Source organism: Etheostoma spectabile, chromosome 5 (assembly GCF_008692095.1).
Source record: "Etheostoma spectabile isolate EspeVRDwgs_2016 chromosome 5, UIUC_Espe_1.0, whole genome shotgun sequence".
Taxonomy (NCBI): Eukaryota; Metazoa; Chordata; class Actinopteri; order Perciformes; family Percidae; genus Etheostoma; species Etheostoma spectabile.
In genome coordinates, this window is record NC_045737.1 from 11025304 (window position 1) to 11025750 (window position 447).

Here is a 447-nt window from a genome sequence, read left to right on the forward strand (position 1 = left end):
GGCCCCGGTCATTATTTACTATACGCTATATGAAGTACATGAACTTTAGCACCATGATTACACACCAAAATACGTATGCTGTTTACTGTTTGTGTTTCAGAGCATTCACGATTTGCAAAATTGCCGCCGCAGACCGCCTGGTGGGCGATGTCCGACCGGTGAGATCTCTGGTTCTGACCTGCTGGACTTCGTATAATCTTTATGAGAGTCACAGACAGTCTTATGACAACGACTGGGATGCATCTGGGCCAGCAGAGCCAGGGGGGACACTGTCACAGGGTGCAGAGGAAGAAGACCGGGAGGGTTAGATGCGCTACTTGAAAAGCTAAATAAAAACTTTTCTTTGATATGTTGTCTTGTTTTTTTAAAGTAACAGTGTGCAATATTGGAAATGACATAAAGACCCTAAAAGCCCCTAATAGCCCTTAATATTGAACAGTTGAAAAG

General features: G+C 43.8%; 1 protein-coding gene across 3 annotated transcripts in view; it reads right to left on the minus strand.

Annotated features, from left to right (window-relative positions):
- prkg1l (protein kinase cGMP-dependent 1, like) overlaps positions 1-447 on the minus strand; it is a 21681-nt gene that overhangs the window by 5431 nt on the left and 15803 nt on the right. The window lies entirely within an intron of this gene.